Source organism: Triticum dicoccoides, chromosome 3B, assembly GCF_002162155.2.
Source record: "Triticum dicoccoides isolate Atlit2015 ecotype Zavitan chromosome 3B, WEW_v2.0, whole genome shotgun sequence".
NCBI classification, from domain to species: domain Eukaryota; kingdom Viridiplantae; phylum Streptophyta; class Magnoliopsida; order Poales; family Poaceae; genus Triticum; species Triticum dicoccoides.
This window is the reverse complement of record NC_041385.1, coordinates 454,353,676-454,368,679: the sequence shown is the minus strand read 5'-3', so window position 1 is coordinate 454,368,679 and position 15,004 is coordinate 454,353,676.

The following is a 15,004-nucleotide window of genomic DNA, read 5'->3' as shown; positions in this document are numbered from 1 at the left end:
AGAGACTCATTGATATCATGCTTAGGGGAAGAAGATCTAAGTTTAAGAGAATCAACATCAAGCGAAAGTCTATCAATGTTCCTAGCCAAATCATCAACTTTGAGCAATTTTTCTTTAAGCAAAGCATTAAAATTCTTTTGAGAAATCATAAATTCTTTCACACTCTTCTCAAAATCAGAGGGATCTTATTAAAATTACCATAAGAGTTATTGTAGGAATTTCCATAATTATTAGAGGAATTACTAGGGAACGGTCTAGAATTAAAGTTTCCTCTATAAGCATTGTTACCGAAACTATTCCTACCAACAAAATTCACATCCATAGATTCATTATTATTCTCAATCAATGTAGACAAAGGCATATCATTGGGATCAAGAGGAGTACTTTTAGTAGCAAACAATTTCATAAGTTCATCCATCTTTCCACTCAAAACATTGATTTCTTCTATAACATGCACTTTTTTAGAAGATCTTTCTGTGTGCCATTGAGAATAATTTGCCATCATATTATCAAGAAGTTTTGTAGCATCTCCTAACGTGATTTCCATAAAGGTGCCTCCCGCGATCGAATCTAAGAGATTTCTAGAAGCAAAGTTCAAACCGGCATACATTTTTTGTATGACCATCCATAAATTCAAACCATGAGTAGGGAAATTGCGAATCATCAATTTCATTCTTTCCCAAGATTGGGCAACATGCTCATGATCAAGTTGTTTAAAATTCATAATATCATTCCTAAGAGTGATGATCTTAGTGGGAGGAAAATACTTAGAGATAAAAGCATCTTTGCACTTGTTCCAAGAATCAATACTATTTTTAGGCAAAGACGAAAACCAAACTTTAGCACGTTCTCTAAGTGAAAACGGAAATAACTTCAATTTGACAATATCATTATCCGTATCTTTCTTCTTTTGCATATCACACAAATCAACAAAGTTGTTTAGATGAGTAGCGGCATCTTCACTAGGAAGGCCGGTGAATTGATCTTTCATAACAAGATTCAACAAAGCAATATTGATTCACAAGACTCAACATCATTAAGAGGAGCAATCGGAGTACTAAGGAAATCATTATTATTGGTATTGGAGAAATCAGACAATTTGGTATTATCTTGCGCCATGGCAACAAGTAATCCAACACACAAGCAAACGGAAAAAGGCAAGCGAAAAGAGAGGAGGAGATTGGGAAAGAGAGGGCGAATAAAACGGCAAAGGTGAAGTGGGGGACATGAAAACGAGAGGCAAATGGCAAATAATGTAAATGCGAGGGAGATGAGTTTGTGATGGGTACTTGGTGTGTCTTGACGTGAGCGAAGACCTCCCCGGCAACGGCGCCAGAAATCCTTCTTGCTACGTCTTGAGCTTGCGTTGGTTTTCCTTGAAGAGGAAAGGGTGATGCAACAATAGTAGCATAAGTATTTCCCTCAGTTTTTGAGAACCAAGGTATCAATCCAGTAGGAGGCTCCTCAAAAGTCCCACGCACCTACAAAAACAAACAAAGAACTCGCAACCAACACAATAAAGGGGTTGTCAATCCCTTCATGGCCACTTGCAAAAGTGAGATCTAATAGAGATAGTATGATAAGATAAATATATTTTTGGTATTTTATAATATATATGCAAAAAGTAAAGATGCAAATAAAAGTAGATTGGAAGCAAATATGATAAGAGATAGACCCCGGGGCCATAGGTTTCACTGGAGGCTTCTCCCAAGATAGCATAAGTATTACGGTGGGTGAACAATTTACTGTCAAGCAATTGATAGAAAAGCGAATAGTTATGAGATTATCTAGGCATGATCATGTATATAGGCATCACGTCCGCAATAAGTGGACTGACTCCTGCCTGCATCTACTACTATTACTCCACACATCGACCGACTCCTGCCTGCATCTAGAGTATTAAGTTCACAAAGAACATAGTAACGCATTAAGCAAGATGACATGATGTAGAGGGATAAACTCATGCAATATGATATAAACACCATCTTTTTATCCTCGATGTCAACAATACAATACGTGCCTTGCAACCCTTTCTATCACTGGGTAAGGACACCACAAGATTGAACCCAAAGCTAAGCACTTCTCCCATGTCAAGAAAGATCAATCTACTTGGCCAAACCAAACTGATAATTCGAAGAGACTTGCAAAGATAACTCAATCATACATAAAAGAATTCAAAGAAGATTCAAATATTTCTCCTAGATAAACTTGATCATAAACCCACAATTCATCGGATCTCGACAAACACACCACAAAAAGAGTTTACATCGAATAGATCTCCGCAAGAGAGGGGGAGAACATTGTATTGAGATCCAAAAAGAGAGAAGAAGCCATATAGCTAATAACTATGGACCCGAAGGTCTGTGGTAAACTACTCACAACTCATCGGAGGGGCTATGGTGTTGATTTAGAAGCCCTCCGTGGTCGATTCCCCCTCCGGCGGAGTGCCGGCGAAGGCTCCAAGATGAGATCTCGCGGATACAAAAGGTTACGGCGGTGGAAATTGTGTTTCGGGTGCTCTCTGGATGTTTTTGGGGTACGTAGGCTTATATAGGAGGAAGAAGTACGTCGGTGGCTGCCCGAGGGGCCTACGAGACAGGGGGCGCGCCCTATAGGGGGGGGGGTGCCCTACCCTCTCGTGGCCGCCTCGGCTGCTTCTTGACTTGCACTCAAAGTCCCCTGGATCACATTTGTTCCAAAAATAACGCTTCCGAAGGTTTCATTCCATTTGGACTCCGTTTGATATTCCTTTTCTTCAAAATACTGAAATAGGCAAAAAAACAACAATACGGGTTGGGCCTCCGGTTAGTAGGTTAGTCCCAAAAATGATAATAATGTGTAAATAAAGCCCATAAACATCCAAAAGGGGTAATATAATAACATGGAACAATAAAAAATTATAGATAAGTTGGAGACGTATCAGCAGCGCCCTTGGCGCTCTCCTCGGCGGCGATCTTCTCGGCCTGCGCCACGGCATCCTCAGTGACGTCCTTGATAACGGTGTCGAAGTCCTCTGGGTCCATCGAGGAGAAGTCTGAATGCCAAGAAGGGGACAGGGCGGAGCCAAGATCAAAAGCCAGTAAAGAAGAAAGAAAGAACGCAAGCGGAAATGGAAGGCGAGTGGCTTACCCGTGCCAGGCCGAGAGGCGGAAGTCCCTTCCCCGCCGAGGTTTGCCGTAAAGGCGAAGCCACTGGCGCCCATGTTCTCCTCCTCCTCCTCCGTGTGCATGGCCTCGGCGCTTGGTGCCCTTGCCGGGGACGCCCCTCCGGGCGGCGTGGTCGACGGGGGCGGCATGTTGGGAGAAGCCCTCTGCGGCTCCCCTTGGTGCTGCTCCCCTCCTACATCCACGGCATGGTCAGTACCAAAGTATCATGCATGGCGCATGTTGATGATGGATAGGTGATGGACTCACGCTGGGGGCTGGGCTGGGGGCTGTTGTCCGGGCTGCTCAACACCACCGGTGGCGTGCTGGAGGTGCCTGCCAGGGGCTAGCCACTCGTTGAAATCCTGGCCCTCTTCACCCTTTGGGCCAGCATCTCTACATCCCTGTGAGATGAAGATGATTCAGAATAAGCGGCACCATTTGAGGAAATGGGGAAAAAGAGAATAGGGGGAAATCAGAGCTTACTCTTCCTCCTCCTCCTCTGCTGCCTTCCTCTTCCTCTTCAGGCTGAGGGGCCCAAAGTCAAACGCGATCCCCGCGCCAATGTCTGTCGGCGAAGGGGGAGGCGATGGCATCCAGACGCGCTTGGACAACGAAGAAGCGGATGCTTTCTTCTTCGCCGCCACGGCCTTCACCGCCTTCTTCGTCGCCGCACCCCTCGTCTAACGCACAGGCGCCTCCTGTGCCTGCCGCAGTTGCGCGGCCCGGTCGGGGCGGACCGGCTCGCCGGAGGTGGCCCACCGCAGGACTCGCCCTCTTCCGGCGATTGGAGGCACTACAAAAAAAAAGACACATCCGTGACATTTTGGGCTGAACGAATTTTTTTCTATCATACATATGACACTTCTATGTTGATAATTGTGACAAAACCCGGTATCATCATAGATGTGGTGGGCTCCTACTTCTATGACAAAAAATCATGACAGAAAATGGGCTTTTCATCCTGGGCAGGCCGGAGACGCAGCTGCATGACATTCTTTGGGCCGTCGATGACGGAAAAAACTATGGTAGAAGCGAGGGCGAGGAAAATTTCGGGGAGTTCCCGGTTACGGTGGGAGGTCGGGGGCCGAGCGATGCGCGTTTCTCTCGTACATGTACACGCATGTGTGCGAGGCGTTGGCTCTAACTGAACCCGAGCGAGGCGTTGGGCTCTAACTGAACCCGAGCGATTGCACTGCAGGCTACGCGTTACTGAACCCGAGCGATAGATCGATGGCTGTTAACTGAACCCGATTGAGCGATTCCTTCACTACTGCTTCTAACTGAAGCCGATCGATTGGATGAACAGTGAGTGTTGCGGGGGGGTTTGGATGAATAGTGAGCGGTGGCATTGCCTCTGGATGAACAGGACCCCATGGTGTGGAGGGTTGGATGAACAGTAGATGGTGGAGGGGTGGATGAACAGGACCCCCGTGGTGTGGAGGGCTGGATGAACAGTAGACGGTGGAGGGGTGCCCATGGAGGGGTGGTTGAACAGTAGCCGGTGGAGTAGCGCACGGTGAGGGCTGGATGAACAGGAGCCCGTGGAGGCTGGAGGAGGTCGACGGTAGCCCGTGGAGGCCGGAGGAGGTCGACGGTGGAGATGAACAGTATCCCATGGAGTCCCGTTTTGCGGTACGCCACACCCCTCCCGATGAACAATACCCCCGTTTCAACCGTAGTGCTCCAACACAAGTCCGTTTCGTCCGTTTTGCGGTACGCCGCACCCCTCCCGATCAACAGGACCCCCGTTTCGACCGTAGGAGGTCCGTTTCCTCCATTTTGCGGTACGCCACACCCCTCCCGATCAAGAGGACCCCCGTTTTGACCGTAGGAGGTCCGTTTCCTCCATTTTGCGGTACGCCACACCCCTCCTGATGAACAAGATCCCGTTTTGAACGTGGCCGGTCGAACACAAGGCCGTTTCCTCCGTTCTGCGGTACGCCAGGCCTCGTTTCCATTACCTGTTCCGTCCAAGCCCTCCCGTTGAACATGACCACGCATTCCGTTCCGACCCAGCCGGTTGGCTCCCACGCGTTCCGTTGCCTCCTGATGAACACGACGCATTCCGTTGCCTCCCCATGAACACTATGCATTCCGTTGCCTCCGCATGAACACGACGACGACGCTGTTTCTCCATTCAGACCCAGCCATGTTCACGAGCCCTGGCCGTACGTATGCGCGAGTAGGCGTTTGAGACCCCGTCCGTATGTACGTATGTGGCCGTATTTTCTTTCTTGCACCCTGGCCGTTGTACGTACGTGTACATGCTACATGCGCGCCTCTACTACGACACGTGCGCGCCTCTACATCGACCAGTATGTACGTACACATTCGCGACTAGAATGACAATGCTACGTATGCTTCGACCAGGTGGGTCCCGGCTGTCAGGCACTTCCTTGCCTGCGATGATGTAGCTGGTGGGTCCCAGCAGTCAGGGGGGCGAATCGTTTTTTTGCCCGGACGCACTTCCTTGCATGCGAAGATGTAGTTGATGGGTCCTAGCAGTCAGGGGGAAACATTTTTTCACGAAATACGGTGGCCCGTTCGGTGGGTCCCCGCTGTCAGGTGAAGGAATAATTATTTTGCACGTAATAAGGAGGCACTTCCTTATTGCGGCGTGGACCCAGCTGTCAGCCTCTCCACGTACAGTCCACGTCCGATGGAAGCTGTTCCTTGACCACGTTGACCAAGCCGCGCCGAGAGCACCAGAGCGATGGACGACGGCGAGGCCTAGGAAGGGGACAACGCGGAGCCGGGGAAGACGCGGCAGTGGATGCCCACGCATAGAGGAGTACGAGGGTTCACTGGTTCGCTGCGGTGTGAGGCTGCCATCACCGCAGAATAACAGGGGGTGTGGGTGAGTAGAGGGATGGCCTGGCCAGCGGTGGGAGTAGTAGGGGCAGTGAGGCCTCCACGGCATCACAGCCGGCCACGGGAGGCAGGAGCATGCGGCACGACCGACGCTGCTTTGGGCGGCTGGAGCACGAAGACCAAAGGTTGAAGAAGCACTACGACCGTTGGATAGACATCGTACGGTCACTGGAGCTAGAATTGTTCATATTGACTAAGTTGACAAAGCCTTCCATCCCTGTAAACTTAGTAGGCCCACAAGTCAGCCTCCCACCAAGGTGAGTCCCAGCTAGCAGGGGGAGTATTCATTTTTTTGTGCGTAATAAGGAGGCATTTCCGGTGGGTACGAGCTGACAGCGGGGGGAACGTTTTTTTCGCGAAATACAGAGACCCTTCCGGTGGGGCCCAGCTATCAGGTGGAGGGATCATTATTTTGCGCGTAATAAGGAGGCATTTTCCTGTGTGGGCCCCTACTGTCAGCCTCTTCCGATGGCTGTTGTTTGTTGACCATGTTGACCTCGCCGCGCCGAGAGCACAAACACGGTGGACGAGGGAGAGGCCCAGGAAGAGAACCACCCGGAGCCGGCGAAGCCACCGCAACGGATGCCCACGCTGAGGGGAGAACGAGCGCTGACTGGTCGGCTGCAGGGTGAGGCTGACGTCGCCGGAAAATAACAGGATGTGTGGGTGGGTAGAGGGATGGCCTGGCGGCAGCACAGCCAGCCACGGGAGGAGGGACCAGGTGATACGTCTCCGTCGTATCTATAATTTTTGATTGTTCCATGCCAATATTATTCAACTTTCATGTACTTTTGGCAACTTTTTATACTATTTTTGGGACTAACATATTGATCCAGTGTCCAGTGCCAGTTCCTGTCTGTTGCATGTTTTATGTTTCGCAGAAGACCAATATCAAACGGAATCCAAATAGGATAAAAATGGACGGAGAATTATTTTGAAATATTTGGGATTTTCCGGAGGAAGAATCAACGCGAAACGGTGTCCGAGGTGTCCACGAGACAGGGGGGCGCCCCCACCCCCTGGGTGCGCCCTGGGCTCTCGTGGACCACCCGTGAGGCGGTTGACGCTCTTCTTTTGCCTCAAGAAAGCTAATTTTATGAGAAAAAACTGGGCAAAAGATTCACCCCAATCGGAGTTACGGATCTCCAGATATAAACGAAACGGTGAAGAGGCAGAAAGGGAGAACGCAGAAACAGAGAGATAGATCCAATCTCGGAGGGGCTCTCGCCCCTCCCACGCCATTGGAGCCAAGGACCATAGGGGAAACCCTTCTCCCATCTAGGGAGAAGGTCAAGGAAGAAGAAGAAGAAGAAGGGGGGCTCTCTCCCCCTTGCTTTCGGTGGCGCCGGAACGCCTCCGGGGGCCATCATCATCACCGCGATCTTCACCAACACCTCCGCCATCTTCACCAACATCTCCATCACCTTCCCCCCTCTATTTACAGCGGTCCACTCTCCTGCAACCCGCTGTACCCTCTACTTGAACATGGTGCTTTATGCTTCACATTATTTTCCAATGATGTGTTGCCATCCTATGATGTCTGAGTAGATTTTTGTTATCCTATTGGCGGTTGATGAATTGCTATGATTGATTTAATTTGCTTGTGGTTATGTTGCTGTCCTATGGTTCCCTTTATATGAGCGCGTGCGTGGATCACACCATAGGGTTAGTTGTATGTTGATAGGACTATGTATTGGAGGGCTAGAGTGACAGAAGCTTCCACCTAGCATAGAAATTGATGCATACGGGATTGAAGGGGGACCAATATATCTTAATGCTATGGTTGGGTTTTACCTTAATGAACGTTAGCAGTTGCGGACTGCTTGCTAATAGTTTCAATCATAAGTGCATAGAATTCCAAGTCAGGGATGACATGCTAGCAGTGGCCTCCCCCACATAAAACTTGCTATCGGTCTAGTAAAGTAGTCAATTGCTTAGGGACAATTCAACAACTCCTACCACCACTTTCCCACACTCGCTATATTTACTTTATTTGCTTCTTTATCTAAACAGCCCCTACTTTTTATTTACGTGATCTTTATTGTCTTGCAAACCTATCCAACAACACCTACAAAGTACTTCTAGTTTCATACTTGTTCCAGGTAAAGCGAACGTCAAGCGTGCGTAGAGTCGTATCAGTGGCTGATAGGACTTAAGAGAGTATTTGTTCTACCTGTAGCTCCTCGTTGGGTTCGACACTCTTACTTATCGAAAGAGGCTACAACTATCCCGTATACTTGCGGGTTATCACCAGGCAGTCCCACCGGCGTTGGTTTGGGCGGCTGGAGCAGGAAGATCAGAGATTGAAGAAGCACGGTGACCGTTGGATGGACATACAACAGTCACTGCTGTGTGTTGACAAAGTTGACAAAGCCTTGCGTACACGTCAAATTTTTTTTTAGGACAGCGTCATTGTCAACCTAGTAGGCCCAGAAGTCAGCCTCCAAATCTGTGGAAAATAGCATACAGCCCATTAGCCATTATTTTCAATAATTTACAGCCCATTTCCTAATTCTTAAGGATATTTCAAGCCCATATTCTTTTTATTAGCATTATAGACCATATATTCTGGGCACTGCTAAAAAATTGAACGAAATTTTGCATATTTCGGTGGGGTTTGAACTCCTTTAATCATGAAATTTCGAGTCACGTTGAAAACAATTTTCAAAAAATTATATCAATATAAAATTCAAAAAACAATTCTCCGCAAAAAATGAATGAAATTTAGAATCTTAACTAGCAAGATGCCCGTTCGTTGCACTGAACGTGAAGATGCATTTGTATGAGTAGTTTATCTTGTGGGAGAAAAGATGATATTTTATTGTAATTGCCAGTTGGCTTTGGTTTTTATAAGAGTGGAGAGTAGAGAAATCCTGAAAAAATGATATTTTAATGCAATTGCCGATTGGCTTTGGTTTAAAAATTTACAACCCATTTCTTACAACTTATAGCCCGTTTTCTGGGGAAGCCCATTTCTTACTACTTACATCCCTCCTCGTCTTGAAAGATTTGCAGCCCAGCAGGGCTGAGAAAAGCAAGTAGGCCGCGGTTTTGGTATTCTCCAAAAAAAGAACTGGGCTAGCCAATTTCAGAAAGAAAAAATATATCAACTGGGCTCGTCATGTGCTTAATAAAAGCGTAAGCATGGGCTAGACGAGCCACAGCCCCCGCACAACACGCAGTTGAGCTCCGTCTCTGAAACTGAAAAACAACTGGGCGAGCTGCTGGGTCCCTGGTGTTATCCGCTTGTTGTGTAATTTTCTCGTTTATTGACTACATTGACAGTGGCCTGGAACCTAGTTGTCAAACAATTAGGAGGAAGTATTTTTTGGCTTGTAATAACGAGGCACCTGCTTGTGAAATGCAATGACCCTGGTGGGTCCCTACTGTCAGCCTCTCCATGTACAGTCATCTCCTGATTCCTCTTGGTTGTTGACCATGTTGACAACACCAGACGGCGGCGGGCACAGCAAGCTAACCAAGGCAGAGAACGACGGCAAGGCCTCGGACGGGAACGAACATCATCCATGGAAGATGCGGCAGTGTAGTGGCAGGTGGAGGGGAGTACGAGGGAAACAACATGCAAGTCAAGCATACAAATGGTACAAAAAGCCCAAGGATTAATTGTTCATCAAATTTTTAGACAAAACCCAGATTGAACATGACAGTAACATCTAACCCAACCACTCTTTTTTGCAGTCACAAACAAATGGATCGGTCTGATCCATAAAATCAACATCCTGTGCAAAAAAAAATTATTTCAGGATGTCTACAACTTATTGTAAATAGAAGCCGAGCACGTTTAGAAGCCCATTTGTCCATCTAAAACTTCTTTTTTTGCTGTTCAACATGTTCGTCCGTGAGAAATCTCTTGTTGTAAAAATTAAGCCTCATGGACAATAGTAACCTCGCATTCAACATGAAGAATGTGACAAAGCTTCTGTTTGCCTGGTTAGATGCATATCGTCCCATCGTTATTGTCCTCAAAGGAATGTTATGAGAACTGAGAAAATCCTTGTGCTTATTACGCCAACGATTGGTTACATGTTTTTTCCATGTGGTTCTGCCTAAGTAGACATGAAGATTGAAAACAGTTAAGGTCTGAAAAAAGAGTAAGTCGAAATAACGACAGATGAACAGTTAGTTCTAGTACAATATATACGGGCTTTCAATGTGCATGAAATCATCACCTCTATGTATAAATTCTCCAGAGATCGAAAGCATCGCAGCAAGCCAATAATTATGTCCAGATCAAAACTATACATTCTGATATATATGATCTTGACAGAATCCAGCAACATTGATTGGCTATCAATGGACGAACTCTTCATTAAGCATATAACATAATATTAGTACCCAAAGTGTACTCCAAGATGATATAAAACTTATGCGCGCAAATTAAAAATGCAGCATATGATTACAAATGTGTAGATGATAATATACAATACCTGAAAAAGTGAGGAGCCAAACACCCACTCCTTGTCATTATTAAACGGGTCACAAATTACACCCAAGGTCTCCAGTTTGGGCGCAGAGACGACCGTTATTTCTGAAGGTGTATAACAATTATGAAGGAGCAACCTTTCAAGTGAAGGGGCATCTTCGATGATGAGTTGCTGCCCTTTAAAACAAATTCCAATGCTTTTAAGGTGAGGCGACTTTATTTGGAGACAACTGATACCGATTTCTATTCCCAAAACAATCAGCAAGCGCTCCAGGGCAGGGCAACTGGAGTGGATGATGCTGTGCAGTGAGGCCTCCGACAGATAAACCACCACAAGCGAACGTTTTTTTAGTAGTGGGATTCGAAGCATTTGTACCATATCGTCTGGTAGATGGCACCGGGCGAAGGTGGCGGTGTGGAGAGAGGAGGAAAACCGTGAGATGGACAACAGTGGTGTGGGCACGAATTCTTGGTGTGTTCATGGTATGAAACTTTCGTGGTAATGGTAGAACTCAAACTGCTAGAGTTTTCCGAATTCAGGGGTTGTCAGCCAAGCGTCCACCTTGTCGGGTATGGACAGCAGGTAGCTTGTCGGGATGTAGAGGCATTGAACGGGGCCCTGCTGGTGAAAACAGATGATGGCTCTGAGGAGATCAAATTCAGGAAGGACATATATCTGACAACAGTCAAGATTGAGGGGCGTGGTGCACCATAGAGGGCGCCACCGAGTTGAGAGGACTTGTGTGCGGCAGCAATCCTTGATGGGGAGAAGTGAGATGATCTCCTCAAGGATGACGCCCGGGAGATCGCTGATGCGGTCCACCGGAGATTCTACCAGTTCCTCAGATTTGGGTGGGGGGCTCGCCGCTTCTCCCCGCGCTACCGGGTGCGGGATCTACAACCGGTGTCGCTGCTGGCGGGAGCCTCATCTTCTTGGCGTTGGGGCCAGCCGACTCCATTTTCCTTGTGGGCGTCGCGCCGGGCTCACGGGTTTGAGCAGAGTAGCAAGAGACGAGCCTAGTGGCAGTGCAAGTGGGGAAGAAGGAGGGCTGGGGATTTCTGTAGGAGTGGAAGAAGAGGAGCATGCGTTTTCTATACGAGTGAGGAAGAAGGTGAGCGGGGTTTTCTGGACGAGTGAAGAAGATTGGGGAGCGGGGGGAATTGGGTGGGGAGACGAAGCAGGAGAGCGAGCTGTTCATGTTTATAAGGCCCGCTGCACTAACTACTTGCTTTTTCCCAAGAACCACTGTCTTCTTTTGCGTTGCTGCATTGGAGCTGGCGCATGGGCTTGGCTGACTAGCCATGCATGCAGGATGCATGTGCCCGCCGGCCACTGCATGTGCCTGGTTTGTTACTAGGCCTATTTAATAGGGTGGGTATGGAGTAAATTAAGGAGATTTATTTTCTCTGTGTGCATCCACCAAATTAGAGGATGCGGTACTAGATGCAGACACTCACATTAAACTAACATTCATAAGAACAAAAGTTCAGCATGTCCATGCATCTCAATGATTCACCATACTATAACCAATATACAAAGCTGTGAGAAGGTGTGGAAATAAAGAAAATCGGTCGATGCTTCTCTGTGCAAAGGGCCTCCCTGCACACGCATTAATTTCCTGGGCATGCTTGTTTCTTCTCAAAATGTTGCGAGCACTTTGAGCATGTTGGCAACTCCACAGCTAGCTAGCTGCCTCATCTTGCACTTGATGCTGACACATTTGCAGCAAACACATGAGGCAATAGAGATGACTCAACATGGGTCCATATTGTGCAGTTCCCCTGAAATCATATTCATTGTCCTGAATCTGAAAAGATAGGAAAACAGTAGCTATACTTAAACGGTGTTGCAAAACAGTAGCACATATCAATAGCTCGGCATGACAAAACACGATCATCTGGACGAAGGGGATACTGACCTGACTGAGGAAGGTTACATATAATTTCAAAGTCCTTGGTTGATTTCCACCTTCGGCTGCACTGCTTGTTTGCTCCTCCACACATGACAGGATCGTTCCGCACTGCATTTAGCAAGTCAACGTACGAATACACTAATTTCATCTTGCGGTGGTCATTTTACCTAGTTACGAATGTAGGAATACGTGGAGCACCATGAGGTTAGCTGACAGTAGGTAGATGCAGCCATATAAAATTTGTGCGGTGCTACCAAAATTGAGGTTTGTATCCCTTCCCGTTATGAGAATTCTTCTTGAAGTTGGTAGAATGTGACGACTTGTTCTTTGCATCAAACTTGCCTTTCCCTTGAGATTTGTTCTTGTTGTTTTGGGGCTGGTTGGGCTGGAAGTTCTTCTCGTGTACCATGTGGGCACTAGAAGCTCCCTTGGCGACCCGAGCACGTGTGTCTTTTGCTCTCGCCTTCTCCTCAAAATCAAGAGTACTAATGAGATCCAAAACAGAAAACTCATGTCTCTTGTTTTTTAGAGAAGTAGCAAAATCGTTCCACGAAGGTGGAAGCTTGGCAATGATGGTCCCAGCAAAAAATTTGTCCGGCAACACACACTTAAAGTACTCAAGTTCCTTAGAGAGTGACTGTATCTCATGAGTCTGCTGAACAACAGAGCGCTCACCAGTCATCTTGTAGTCATAGAATTGCTCCATGACGTACAACTCGTTGCCAGCGCCCGAGGGCCCAAACGTGGCCTCAAGCACAGCCCACATGTCTTTGCCGCTGTCAAACGACATATATGAATCCACAATGGAATCGTCAAGAACACTCAGCAGGGCGGCTTTGAAGAGGGTATCCATGTTCTGAAAAGCTTCCTGCTGTGTAGGATTAAGATCGCCCTCAGGCTTACCCTTAGTGGCGTCATAGCAGTACATGATCTAAAACCAATATACTGCTCTTGTGCGCCACCTTTTATATTGCCCCCCCCCTTAAAAGTAGGCGGCTTCAAAAGCGCAGCAAAACCACTCGGAGTAAATTGCCCGTAATCAGGTTTTTGGATTGGATTGTTGAATATATGAGCAATTTAGTATGAGATTTAATCCGAATCAGCAGTAAATAAATCATGACGACAATTGCAAACATCAAAGTAATGATGCGGACTAAACCAGGAGGACAGAATCACATACTGTACAGCGGGAGCAGAACCGATGTGGTTGATGTTGTCACTCATGTCGTTGATGAAGAGGTTACCGAGGTCGGGGAAGAAGGCTGTCGTTGAGGAAGTCGTCGCTGGCAGCAGTCACAGGAGTGTGCTCCCCAAAAACCTGATCGCCCCTCTCCCGTACAGGATCACGAAAGGCGGGGTTCGAAGGACTGCTGTCCCTTCTCGCGGTGCACGCCGGAAGGAGGGCTAGAGAAGAATTGCGTGGCGGCGCTAAGATCTGAAATGGTGCGAAACCATATGATACAACGACGGCTAGGGTAGAGCATGTCAGGTCGGTCGTGCGAGTATAATAGTAGGCCTTTGGCCCCCAAACCCCACGTCCAAGTCAATAATAGCTCAAAAAAAGTCAATAATAGCCCCACCAAGGTTTGTCTAAAAAAACAGAGTAATTAAGGCATCCGTTAGTCCCTTTAGTATAAGTACAATGTCATTAATAATGGCCCCACCTTTTGTCCACGTCCAAGTCAATAATAGCTCAAAAAAAGTCAATAATAGCCCCACCAAGGTTTGTCTAAAAAAACAGAGTAATTAAGGCATCCGTTAGTCCCTTTAGTATAAGTACAATGTCATTAATAATGGCCCCACCTTTTGTCTCACAAAGTATGTTGGAGTACAACTGGCTACACGTTTACAATCCGCTTCTCTTCTCTCTCCTCTTCTCTCTCCTTCAACTAAGCACAAATACTATATTTAAATCCTTATAGCCTGCTTATGTCATCTAATTGTAGTACTTGCTCTAAAGTTACTATCCACTGGGTAGTCTGAAATGCCGGGCGTGCAGCGGGCGGTGCCCTCGTTCGGTGCGCCGCTTCAACGGCGGAAGCAGTGAGAGGTCGCGTCGCCCTGGCTTGCCATCAATGTGGAGCTGCGGGCTCAGCTGGCACCGGGCGGGAAGCGCGCGCGGGAGGGGGAGCGGTTTTTGTTGGGCCAAGAAGGTGAGAAGCCAACTTGGGATCGGTCTGGACGGGGAAATATCATGTGCTCCCATACTCTGCATATGACACTAGTCTATGTTACTACTCCCTCCTTTCCGGTTTATAGAGATGTTTAGAGTAACATAGTAATATGTTACAGTACAAGTTACTCCCCACTATGACCAGCCTTGGCCTCTCCCAGTGCTCCACCATGTATAGCTGCTAAGCCTGTCATGTAGGCATAAAATATGATGTGGCACCAATAAACTAAGCACATATGCATTGAAGACTTGAGTTACTAAGCCACTTAATGCACTTAGCACCTCATCTAAAGATCATTAGTAGTATAGCCAGTGCCATGTCATCTACAGCCCATCTTATAGTCAACATGTACAAAATAGTAGATCAAAAGAGTGTACTACTACTTTTTTATTCTGTGGCCCACCTTTCATTCTCACAAAGTGCCTAGGAGCACGTGCTAGAGCTGGCTCTTCACGA